We start from the raw sequence: 12,171 nt of genomic DNA, 5'->3' as shown, positions 1-12,171 counted from the left end.
ACAACTTCACCATGTTAGTCACTCATACCACATTGTAGGAGAGTTTAAGAGAGAAGGTGGCAGCATATTCTACAATGAACACAACAATATATTCATGGACTTGGAGCTCTTGCAAAAGAGAATGGTGGAGTTCTATGATATTACATTTGAGGAGACAGGAGGTGTACTTCAATTTGTCATCAAGCTTGCTGAGTGCGAGATTATCAAGGAGAAAAAAATGGAAAGGGTCACAATAATACTTATGAATAGGGATCTTTCTAATTGCAGTAGGGATGATCCAAAGTATTTTAGCGTGCAGTCTGACACAAACATTTGGTGGCTAGGTTCATTTGAGGTCAAGAAAGAGGACCATGAATCCTTGTTTTGGGTGTTCCATCATACACATATCCCCAATCTCATCAAAGAACAGATGAATGTAACCAGGATGCTCCATGTAGAGAAAAGGGGGGAGTTTCAAGTTCAATGGCATCTTGCGGGTGACTTGAAGACTCTCAAGTCCTTATTTAATTGCGCCAAAGGGGCCAATGCAAAGTCTCCATGCCTTTACTGCATGGACTCCGCAAGGATGATGGACTCTAAGTGGTGGAGACGACCACCAAACAAATAAATTTTGGATGAGAACTTTAAACCAGTGTTTGAGATTCCTCTTTCCAATGTGCATATATGCACGCTTCATGCTTTGTGTCGTATCATAGAGAAACTGGCATATCTCTACATTGGCTTTGCTTGGAAGATCAAGAATGTAGCAAAGAGGAAAGAAGCCATCCATGCATTGGAGAAGGTGCTATCTGAAATTGGACTATATGGAGGTAATGTCCAGATTTTGAAGGACACTAAAAAGTTATCTAATGAAAAGAAAGTTCTAATGAAGCCCTCTATTGGAGGTGTTAAGGCAAGAAGATTTCCTTCCAAGCCAATGAATAATCAACAACACAAACCCACAAAGTTAGAAAAGCAATATACAATAACCTATACAAGCAGAATCAAATACCAACAATGGAAAAAGCTGCATAATGTAGTGAAAGACCATGAAGGTGCTTCAAGGAATGTCAAAGCAAATGTTTGGCGTTCAATTGATACTCTATTCCAAATGTGTGAGAAAGTCAACTACTCCCAGCAAGACAAAAAGAGCTTTCAAGACAACTTACAAGCATTCAAAAAAGCATTCAGAGCTACTTGGACTGACACCAACATTACACACTACATGGTATGTTTCTAGCTTACTCTTGTTTCCTAGCCCTCCATACAACTTACATTGTATGTTTTCTTATGCAACATATTCTCTACAACCACATGTCTTACTTTATCAACAAGTATGGAGATCCTAGCATTTGGAACACACAAGGGCTTGAGAAATCACACTATATGGCTCGAAATGCATATTTCAGGCATGCACAACATGGTGGTGGAAAAAGTAAGGCAAACAGCCTACAAGAAGTGTTCCAATGGTTCTATAGAAGGATACTACAACAACTACACAAAAAAGAAACCTTGAGGTCATCCAAACTGATGTAGACACTCAGAGATATGAAAAGCAAGAGATTGAAGCGTCTTGAAGCATTTACAAACCCACATGCCATACAAGCACAAAACAAATGGAGAGAACAAAAGATTTTTGTTAATCATCGTTGGACATATAGATGTAACACATAAGTCTTTTACAATGTATCTTTCCATTCAAATACTTTTGTAATTTGTGTGGTTCTGGCTTTCCTTTATACCTTAGCAAACGGTGTTTGCCATGCTCTTCTAGTCCCTATGGGTTCTCTATGCCTAGAGACAATGCTACTGCAGCATAGGCATGAAAGTAACCCCTTCAGTACTGGCATAGCCAGGGTAGCATCCAAAAAAATTTAAGGAAGTGGACTTCTCTATCAAAATAATCTTCTCATAACTTTTAGGAATAATTGTTCCACCTAGAAACAGGGACAATGTCTTGAATAAAAAATTTGCAACTCTCCCTTCCTGGCTCATGGCATTGTGGTAGATTATCATCTTTGCCTTAGACAATTTGGGTAGGTAGTGAGAGAGAGCTGCGTCTCGGCCACAATACTCCCTTTTATGCCGCTGTAAGAATTCGTCATTGACTTCAAACGTACTCTGCAAAATAAAATAATTAAGGAAACATAAATCTACATATCATTTCTTCACACACACACACACACACACACACACAGATAGATAGATAGATAGATAAATAGAGAGAAAGAGAGAGAGAGAGAGAGAGAGAGAGAGAGAGAGAGAGAGAGAGAGAGAGAGAGAGAGAGAACCTGAGTCTCATCTGTCATTCACAAACAGTTGGTAGAGAGAGAGAGAGAGAGAGAGAGAGAGAGAAAGAGAGAACCTGAGTCTCATCTGTCATTCACAAACAGTTGGTAGAGAGAGAGAGAGAGAGAGAGAGAGAGAGAGAGAGAGAGAGAGAGAGAGAGAGAACCTGAGTCTCATCTGTCATTCGCAAACAGTTGGTCTTGCCAAAGGTTAATAGAACTTTTGCTATCTTCTCCTACTCTGTTCATCCACTCCTTTGTGGAGTCATTCAACTTATCATAGCCATATTTGGCCTGAAGCTCCATGAAGGTCCTATCATCTGGCACAAAGCTATCATCTTTGAACTTCTGTGCTTTGCTCAAACATATGCTGAGACACTCTTTACTATTGTAATTCTCCTCCAATGCTAAGTCATCACACTGTCATCTTCTGAGACAAAACCACTGCTCTCTTCCTGAAATTTGGCAATAGCACATAGAGCAAAATCTTCCCTAAGACTGAAAATATTCTGAATGTCAGATAAGAGTACATAACGTTTGTTATCCACAATAAATTCTGGCAGTTCAGGAAATATTAGACCACACTAGTCCACTTTATAGAGATCTACATCCAGAGGTCTCTGTAGTATGATGCACGTCTTAAGAGCAACAATATCCATAGACTTGGCCTCCTCTTCCTCCTGTACTAAATGTATCTCTTCCACAACTTCTACCTCTTGAGAAGGTAACTCATCTTCTTGGGGAATCTCATCTTCAATAGTACCTTCATAGAGTAGTTCTTCACCCCTTTCAAGAAGCTCTTTATAGAGGCAGTGCAAGTAGCAAAGGAATCCCAATGGCTCATACAGTAGCCTGCCGGCAGCAACTCATGTGCATGGTACACCAAGTAGGCTTGTAGGAAGATGGGAGTTGCTGGTACTTCTTGTATAAAAAATTATTTGCCTTCTTGTTTGGTGCACAATCCAACAAGTGCACATAAACTTGATGCCTTATCAGCAGCCTTCCTTTGGATACTGCATTTTCAAAACCGTCCCTCTGTTTTGCCAGGTACTCTACATGCTAGCCCAAAATTGACTCTACTAGCAAAGGCTTGTTAAACATCTCAGCAATTATGTGAAAGTCATCAGCAGCTCCAGCGTTACAAACAAAATCGAAAAGCCTCTCATAAATTAAGTCAAGATCATTACTTTCAACAATTTCCTCCTTCATGTCTATGCTAAGAACTTGCTGCTGCTGCTTCTTCTTCTGCGAATCTGTGTCACCAGTTGGCCCTTTCTCCTCCTTAGCCTCCGTTGAGAAATCGAAATCCCTCCTCTTAATAGAGGGCATCTAGCAAAGTAGGTCATTTCGAAAGGGTCACCAGACTGAGAACACTGACTTTCTCCTGTTCATCTTCATCTACCCCCATATCCTGGTCTTTTGAATAGGGCTCCTCATCATTACGCTGCTTAACAAAGTAAAGGGGAAAACTGGATTCTCTCGGCTCCACAGTTGGAAATCCTTGCTCATCTGTCTGTCCTCTCACAAGCTGTGGCTCCTCTATCTGTGCCATACACTCCTTAGGGTCGTCAATAGTGAAGTCAATAGACCTTTTCTTTGTGGTCCTCAACAGCTTTGGAGCCTTCATCGGCACATCGCTCCTCCCCACAGCACTAAATTTTGCATCCAGCGCCATGGCTTCCCGCTTAAGCCTTCTCTATCTGGTCAGTAAAACGCTAGGAGAAATTAGAACCCGAGCGGCCCCTCTATCTATATTTGTGTGGTTTGGCAAAATAGCGCACTTCCATTCCTCTTGCAGCACCATATTGCGCCAAACTGCACAAACCTCTCTCTCTCTATCTCTCTCTCTCTCTCTGGGTGTACTGTATGTGTGTGTGTGTTGTATATGTTTCTCTATGTGTGTGTGTGTGTGTGTGTGTGTGTGTGTCTGTGCATGCATATCTATGTGTCTGTGTGTCTGAGTGTGTGTTTGCATGTGTGTGTGTGTGTGTGTGTGTGTGTGTGTGTGTGTGTGTGTGTGTGTGTGTGTGTGTGTGTGAGAGAGAGAGAGAGAGAGCAAGTGAACTTACCTGCTGCCGTTGCTGCCTGCTTGCGTGGGAGTGGATTCTCTCTCTCTCTCTCTCTCTCTCTCTCTCTCTCTCTCTCTCTCTCTCTCTCTCTCTCTCTCTCTCTCTCAAAAACGAGAACCGTTAATAGTAGTGTGAGGTTTAAATAACTCACACGTGTGAGTCCGTGTGATGTTGACGCTATCAAAATTAAAAACAACATATTTTTTAATCTATTTGTAAGGGTCCACGTGAGAGAGAGAGAGAGATAGAGAGAGAGAGAGAGAATGACATTTGTCCACGTGTGATAGTAATAGCTGACACATGTGATGTTGACCATTCACACGTGTGAGTTATGAATATTAAATACGACACATTTTTTATTCTATTTGTAACGGTACACGTGAGAGAGAGAGAGAGAGAGAGAGAGAGAGAGAGAGACTGAACACGAGAAGGCATTGACAGCGGTCCATCGAACACGACAAGGCACCGACCACTTTGGTATGTCTTTCTTTTGACGTACACATACACACACACACACACACACAATCTTTCACACACACACACACACATAGGGAGAAACATATACAACATAGACACACACATACAGTACAGTCACAGAGAGAGAGAGAGAGAGAGAGAGAGAGGGCTGTCGAGAGAGTGGTTTTTGCGATTTGGCGCGATATGGCACTTGCAAGACTAACGGAAGTGCGCTATCACGCCAAACCGCACAAATAGAGATAGAGACATCGCTAGTGCGGTCTTAGACGTACACACACACACACACACACACACACACACACACACAGAGGACATCGACAAAGAGAGAGAGAGAGAGAGAGAGAGAGAGAGAGAGAGAGAGAGCGTATGTGTGTGCAGTCTAGCACGATAATGCAAATGCACACTAAATGGAAGAGCTATTGGAAGAAGCCAATAGGCACACTGAGAGAGAGAGAGAGAGAGAGAGAGAGAGAGAGAGAGAGAGAGAGAGAGTTGTCTGTTTTTTCTAGGCTTCTCATAGTTCATGGTGGCAAGGACAAAAGCTACTGCAAGGAGACAAGGTAAGGGGCCTGTATTGGCAGCAAAGGCTGCCTCTCAGAAGAAGCCAAGAAAGGGAAAGCCTATCCACATTTTGAAACAGGCCAGAACAAGAAGGTTTTCCCAGAACTTCTACATTCTGAGGGAAATCAGGAAAGCTCAGAAGTGTGTAGAGTTGTGTGTTCCAAAGCTCCCTTTTCAGAGGCTGTGTAGGTCCATTTGTGAGCAGTGGAACCTAACTGAGGACAGCCTCTCTATCTATAGGAGGCTGCTGAAGATTTTCTCCTAGAGTACTTCAATGACCTATGTGTTGTGAGTGCCCATGCGCATAGGATGACAATAATGCCCAAGGACAGTGACACACTGAAGAGGCTTAGATGGAGATATGAAAAGCTTTTACACCCTGCAGAGTTTATAGATCCAAAGATGAGATATATCCTGACGATTCCACCAGCAAGAGCTCCAAGGGATCAAATAAAAATTATAGAGATTACACATGATGTTAACACAAAAGCAAGGGCAGAATAGGAGGCCAGACAAGAGGAAGAGAACACGATCAAAAAAGAAAAGGATCAACAAGTGAATAGACCCCCATGAATAGACCCCTAGTGAATCTGCAAGAATTTAAATTTCAAATTGGAGGGAAGTGAGTGGAAGACAACTAAGATCCTCTCTTTAATGCTAGGTGGGTGGGATAGGGCTAAACTTAGAGGCTACCTTTAAATTAGTGGATTTTTACTAATTTAGAGGTCCTCTAGCTTAATTAAAGATTAATTCTCTTAATCCCACTGTTAATCACTCCTTAACCCTCTTCTTTGCCCTCAAATTACTCCTAATTGGTGAAGAGTTTAAGCATGGGGATTTGATAGGTGGACTAGTAATGTTTATGCTAATCCAAAGATGTGATTATTCCCAAATAATTTCACTAATTACTTGTCACTAATTAATCTACTTAAAAGAGAGAATTAGATAAAAAAGACCAAATTAGTGCTAATTCTTGCTAATTAAGGCCTAATTGGAGTGAACTAAGCATAGATTTGCATCAAGGCAAGTGTTTAGAATACTAATGTCACTCCAGTTAGTCTAATTGCAAGAAATTAGGCTCAATTTTTAGTTTTTTACTCTCTTTAAGTCTACTAATCACACTAACCAATAGGTTAGTGATAATTAAGAGATATTTTATGATTTTTTTGGTTTTTTATTTATTAGTGTTCTATCTAGTAATGCTAACCTACCTATGCAAAGGGATTAAGTAAGAGAAAAAGAATTAAGTTAAAAATTAAGAAAAATTGTTAGGTTTAAGCAAAAACCCTCTTGATTAGGTTCTCTAATTACCCAAATCACAAGTTTTTTTACTCAAACAAGTAGTAATCCTACTCTAAACACAAAGCTATACATGAATCTTAACAAAAACATCAAAAAGAACTAAACAAAACATCAAAATACAATCAAAAATCAACCGCATGCCAAAGAGCCTACCTGGCACGGGCTATGGGGGCTCCGTCAGATTCGAATCAAAGATGGCATAGACAAGTAGCAAATGGTGCTCCCCAGCAGCAGTGCCAAAAATGTTAAGGATACCCTATCGAGCTCAAGCATGGCTCAAGAGCTCCACCGTTAGCCGCTCGTCTCACCGCCATCCTCCCACACTCATTGTGACACCAAGGCAGTTACTCTAATCCAACGAGTGATGCGAGCTCTCTCACGAAGATCGTGTGGGATCTCTGCGAAAGAGGATCACGTTGGTTAGCCTAATCACGAGAGAGAGAGAGAGAGAGAGAGAGAGAGAGAGAGAGAGAGAGAGAGAGGGAAGCAAGAGGGAATAAGTGATTAGCACTAATCACTCCCAAACCCTAACCCTAAGTACACCATACATGCTAGATTAGAGTTGCAAGAGAGAGGGACAGAGAGAACACTCCACTTCTATTGCACAAATGGGAGAATTAGTTACAAAACAAGAGAAATTGGCTTTTATATTTCCAAGCCTTTTCCCACTAGCCCCCGGGAGTAAGTGATCCGAGGCGCCGCCCAAAACATAGTTACAAGGCTTTTCTCTATGGTTTGGCCAACTGACCAAGATCCTCTTGTCTATCCTTTGAAGCTCAAAACTTGGGATCATCTTTAGGGCATTTCTCTTATCAAATGATGGGATTTACAATATAGCACAGGCACCCATTACATAAGTGTGCGAGCATAGTTGTCATAGGAATGTGTTAACCAATATGTGGTTAACAGAAACCACAACAATGGAGCTAAGGCACAAGATGGTGGGGGATTTTATTTTTGAAAAAAGCACGTGGTATTTTTGGAAGATGGGAAGATGCGTTTGTCGTTTTTGGAGAGAGATGAACTTTTGTAGTAGCAAAAAACTTGTGAATTTTTGTAGCAATTTGGATGAACATCTGAATTACCACAAAACTCAACCTAGAAGGATTTGCCTCTCTCTCTCTCTCTCTCTCTCTCTCTCTCTCTCTCTCTCTCTCTCTCTCTCTCTCTCTCTCTCTCTCTCTCTCTCTCATAGCTCCCATGGTATGAAGTTACTTGTGCACGAGCTTTTTCTTGCTGCTCGCCCCATCGCACAAGTCGCATATATCAATATGGCCTAAAGCCTCCCTACACGCACCTGTGTGACCTGTTAGCTATCACATGCCTTTGCAAAGGGAGTCATGTCTGCATGCCAAGTGCAAAGGGGATGCTCTTGGGGTCTTCTGCTCAGTTGCGGGCGCTCGGATTTACTGGCTTAAGTCAGTGGGTTTCCTCACAAATCTAGACTCACAGTGTGACTACGGGCTACAGGAGGGATTCACTTGGATACAGAATCTTGGACATTGATCATGGAGAGGCTCCTACCGTGGAGTATTGAAGGATCACAGCCATTGAAGCTGAGACTGTCTTGGCTGTCAAATATTTTTGCATCTTGGCCATTGAAGGATGAAGCATCTTGGCCCATGGTGAGATCTACAGCCGAGCAGATATGTGCAGAGATTCGAGAGCAACCTCATTAGGGTTATTGAAAGGCTTGTGCAGTGCCCTTGTAAATATTTCAGGCAGAATTGGATAAATAACAGATTTAGATTTGAGAGATTCGAGAGCAGCCTCATTAGGGTTATTGAAAGGCTTGTACTAAGTGCCCTTGTGAATATTTTGGGAAGAACTGGATAAACAACAGATTTGGATTTAATTTGGTGGCCTGTTATGAGAGTAAAAGAGGGCTTTGTCAAGTGGTTATGCTGCACAGATGTTTGTTAAGGGGGCTTCATAACAAGATCTTTAGGCCTATCTCATACCATGTGGAAATAGCCAAGAGGGTATAATACATTGTGGAAGAACTCCATTAACACATAGAACCATGAGAGACCCAAGAGAGATAGAGATAGGCGAATAGACACAATTGATTGTATTGCATTAGAGCGTTACATTCATATGTAGAAGGATATTGATAATCGTTGCCCATGCATGACCTTCCGTTGCTTGGCATCATATAATTGTGGGAGTTCACATTACATTCCAATAGGGCATGCTTTGGTGGTGAATCAGGTTTTACTTGGGGCAACTTGGTTTATGGCTGACTTGCAAAACGGCTCGCTGAAGCTTTTGCCCCCCCTGCTCGAGCTGCCGCCTACTCGCACCCCTCCTCCCCGCCCTCGTGACTGCCTCTCCCCGCCTGCTCGCACCCCCCCCTCTGCGCCCCTGTGCTTCTCGCGCCCCCCGCCCTCCCTTTCGCACCTGTTGCCCCTTGGCCACCTGCCTGTCTCCTTCGTGCCCCCCGCTCCCCCCCTTCCTCCGCGTCCCACCCCCCTGCCTGCCCTCGCCCTCCCCCCCTTTCGCACTTTCCCCGTCCCCCCCTTTCGTTCCCCGCTGCCCCCCCTTTTTTTCTCCTCTACCCCCCCTTCGCGCTTTCCCCTCCCCCCCTTTCGTTCCCCGCTGCCCCCCCTTCGTTCCCCGCTACCCCCCCCCCCTTTTTTTCTCTGCCCCCCTCTGTCTTCTGCCCCTCCCCCTCTTCCCCTCCCCGCTCCGCCTTTTCTATGCAGCTCGGTTCTTGCAGGACCCTACGTTTTTCGCTTCGCCCTCGACTCAGCTTCAGACTATGATGGAGGTTCCTCCCGCCCCACCTCAGAGGGACTCTTCCGCAACCCCCTCACCTGCCCTTGAGGATACCCCCATCATGCTTTCTCTTTCGCCAAAAGAGGAAGCGAGCCGCCTCGCTCTGCAAAGGTGGAATGCCTCCAGGGACATTCCACCATCTACCGTATAGTTGGCACTCGCCCCAGCAGAGGGGAGATCTGGGATCTTCTCCAGGCCCGCCTTCTTGCAGATGTGGGCAAGATCCTGGACGTTCAGTTATTACTGGGCCGCGGACACTACCAGATTGAGTTCGAGACAGCAGCCCAGAACGTGGCCCAGGTTCTAGCCATGAGTCCCCTTAACATCAGGGGTGCTTGGGCCTTCTTCAGACCTTGGCATCATGGTTTCGACCCAGCAGCGGCGGTCGAGCAGGTAGAGCGCCTATTCCATGTCACAGTTTGCTTTCCTGGACTCCGTCCGTGAGTACCTGTTGCTCCTTTCTAGGATAGGATCATTGGTGGGCTCTATGCTTTGAGACTGGCCCCACAGCAGCTTCAGTGGTGGCTAGAGCAGCTGGCCTGCCTTCGGTCAGAGTTTTGGTTCCTGACATCTCCTCCCTTCCAAAGGTCATTCAGTTACCTAGGATAGGGGGGGATGGATCGATCAGAGAGTGGAGTTTTCAGGGCTCCCGAACCAGTGTTTTATATGCATGCAGGTCGGCCACCTGGCCAAGGGGGCCTGCCCTCGCAGGAGACCCTGACCTTCACCGCCGCAGCAACAGACCCCCGATGGCCCGCCCACAGATGCGGCTCGGCAGGCAGCCTCCGGGACACCTGCTCAGCCCACAGAGACATCGGATTGGCAGCCTGGATAGGGGAGCCGTAGAGGGAGATAGCCACAGCAGCATGCCCAGAGACCGACGCAGCAGCAGTCACAGCATCAGCATCACTGGGTTCCAATGAGGAACAGCTTTGCTTCCCTCCAGGAGGAGACCCCAGTGTAGACTGAGGATCAGGAGATGCTAGCACCCCCCCTTCGCCCCAACCCCCCCTCCCCTGTCCCCCCCTCCCGCCTCGCTTCCACCTTTGCCTCCTCCCGTTCCCGCTCCCGCTTTTTCAGTGACTCCTTCCCCATCCCCTTCTCCCCCCCCTCCTCCCCCTCCGCTCGCCTCAGCTCCCCGGGAGGCACTGGCAGTACCCTGGCGCTCAACCTACAATCCGGCGGGCACTGATGAGCACCGACCTTGCCCGAGCACCACAGAGGAGACCTACCATGCCGATTCGTGCTTCACGGATATCCTCTATCCGCAGTCGGCTGAGTAGTCTCGACACTAGACAGCGCTCGGAGGCTTTCGACTACTCCTTCACACACCTTTTTGGAGTGGAGGGCCCCCATGAGCCAGCACCCATTAGAGTTCATGTGGTGATACCTCTGGCCCGAGGGGAGGAGACACTTGATTCAGCGGTGGCCTTCTCCTTCCCTCTCTGTGGCACTAGCAACCGGGAGTGGACTCTGGATCTCGCTCTTAGTATTTTGAAGACTCAGGCAGTTGAGTTTTCTCACCATGTGAGCGATGTGGAGATGACAAACGTGATAGGCCGACTTTGGGAGTTGGCACATTTCTTTGATACCGAGAGTGCGGATGCCTCCGAGATTCGACATTTGGTGGTTCGCATAGTGGCAGACCTAGCACGAGACCCTGGCTATGTATGCATACATGAGGTTTCTCTCTCTGAGCCGGGGAGACAGTCGCGCCATGGGACACAGCCACTGGCGCCTGGTCCGCGAGACTCTTGCAGCACACCGGGTGGGCAGATTCGTAGCCGCTCGGATGGGGACTACTCTCCATCCAAGCCGCTTGCAAAGGCCCGCTATATGGCTGAGACAGCCTCCACCTTAGCATGTCATCCATGAGGATCATCTCATGGAATGTATAGGGCTGGGCGGCGCACACTATGTACGTTATCGTGGTTGCTTGAGGCAGGAGCTTCAGAGATGCCTGGTTGGGGGCAGTATTGATATTTTGATGATGCAGGAGCACCATTTGAGTGAGAGTAGGATTCGGAGATATGGTTCGGTGATGCCTAGTAGATGGGACACATTTTGGTCTACAGGTTTTGGCCCCTTAGGTGGGCAGGGAGGAGTATGTATGGTCATTGCGGATGTATGGCGGCAAGCCATTGTGGATCGTGGGGTCATTGTGCCTGGTAGAGCACAGTATGTTATTCTGAGGATGCACGATGAGCACTTTGGTGTGCTCAATGTCTATGCGCCCAACCATGCTAGTGCCAGAGCAGAGTTCTGGACCCTTGTTACAGATGCATTGCTCGAGGCCGCACATTGGTGTGTCGGGGGGGAGACTTCAACATGCTTGAGGACCCGGCCGATAGGGTGGGAGGCAGTCATGTTACAGTGCACGACACGAAGCTTGTAGCTTGGGAGTGATTTTGTATGACACTGCAGATCACTGATGCATGGCAGCATGAGGCTTTCTCCCGCTCTCAGGACAGTCTTAGTTTTTCTCGGACGGATCGCCGGTAGGGAGGGACTAATCTATCACGGATTGATCGCTTCTATGTGGGCGACAGGTTTGGGGAGCGTGGTGGCTCCATTGGCATTCTCGATGGCATCTCTTTTTCAAACCATGCGCCAGTTATTTTGACACTTGAGGAGAGGACATGGGAGACCAGCTTGCAGTTGAGGATCCCAGAGAGGATACTTACAGATCCCAGTCTCTCTGAGGACATTGAGAGGAT

The 12,171-nt window shown here is 46.1% G+C and overlaps 1 pseudogene; it reads left to right on the top strand.

Moving 5' to 3' along the window:
- The first annotated feature begins 94 nt into the window (after positions 1 to 94).
- LOC147603580 (uncharacterized) lies at positions 95 to 1,799 on the top strand (annotated as a pseudogene).
- The last annotated feature ends 10,372 nt before the right edge of the window (positions 1,800 to 12,171 follow it).

The sequence above is a fragment of the Cibotium barometz genome, chromosome 63 (genome assembly GCF_041138505.1).
Source record: "Cibotium barometz isolate CiBa-2024 chromosome 63, ASM4113850v1, whole genome shotgun sequence".
Taxonomy (NCBI): domain Eukaryota; kingdom Viridiplantae; phylum Streptophyta; class Polypodiopsida; order Cyatheales; family Cibotiaceae; genus Cibotium; species Cibotium barometz.
This window is presented reverse-complemented; position numbering and strand designations above follow the sequence as displayed.